Source organism: Sinocyclocheilus anshuiensis, unplaced genomic scaffold (genome assembly GCF_001515605.1).
Source record: "Sinocyclocheilus anshuiensis isolate Anshui unplaced genomic scaffold, SAMN03320099.WGS_v1.1 scaffold38, whole genome shotgun sequence".
Taxonomy (NCBI): domain Eukaryota; kingdom Metazoa; phylum Chordata; class Actinopteri; order Cypriniformes; family Cyprinidae; genus Sinocyclocheilus; species Sinocyclocheilus anshuiensis.
Genome location: NW_015544213.1, coordinates 2,871,135 through 2,871,798, shown reverse-complemented (window position 1 = coordinate 2,871,798; position 664 = coordinate 2,871,135). Strand labels below are relative to the sequence as shown.

Sequence of the window (664 nt, the reverse complement as noted above, 5' to 3'; positions counted from 1 at the left end):
GTGAGACACACACTCGGGGTAACATTAACAATAACCGACACCAATGCTCAGACAGACAGGAACTAATATGGGGTGAATAATTAGAGGCAGACAGGTGAGCACAATGACGGTGATTAACTAATGATTAGACTGGCTAAACCAACACAAAGGGAAGAAACCACAACAAACAGTCCACAGGGGCGTTACATTAATACAGCTGTTAAATAATTGAATACATATAAGTCTTTATGCAACTGTTAAATAAATAATTTAATAAATATAAAAGTCTTGATGCAGCTGAATATTACAGAATAATATTAAATGATTTAATAGCTGCATAAAGACATATAATTATTAAATTAATAACTTATATAAGTCTTTATGCAGCTCTTAAATAAGTCATTTAATGAATACATAAGTCCTTGTGAGTTGTTGAATGTAATGGTTGTCTGTTTGCCAGTCATTCTGTTCTTTGTTCCCTTTGGGTTTTGCTCCACTTTCGGAAGCCCAAACAAAGACGTTTGGGCACGGAGGTGAAAAAAAACTGCGTTTCAGGTGGTCGCACACCGGACGAGAAGCGCAGTGTCGCGCCACGTCTTTGAAATTCAAATACATTTTCTATGAGTGTAGGCACACCGGCGGCGCCGTTCGGCGTCTGTCCGCGGCGCCCAGCTACATCGTGTTG

At 39.5% G+C, this 664-nt stretch overlaps 1 pseudogene; it reads right to left on the bottom strand.

The window, feature by feature from the left end:
• The window catches only part of LOC107697087 (adenylate cyclase type 3-like), a 16,556-nt pseudogene that overhangs the window by 13,989 nt on the left and 1,903 nt on the right, over window positions 1-664 (bottom strand).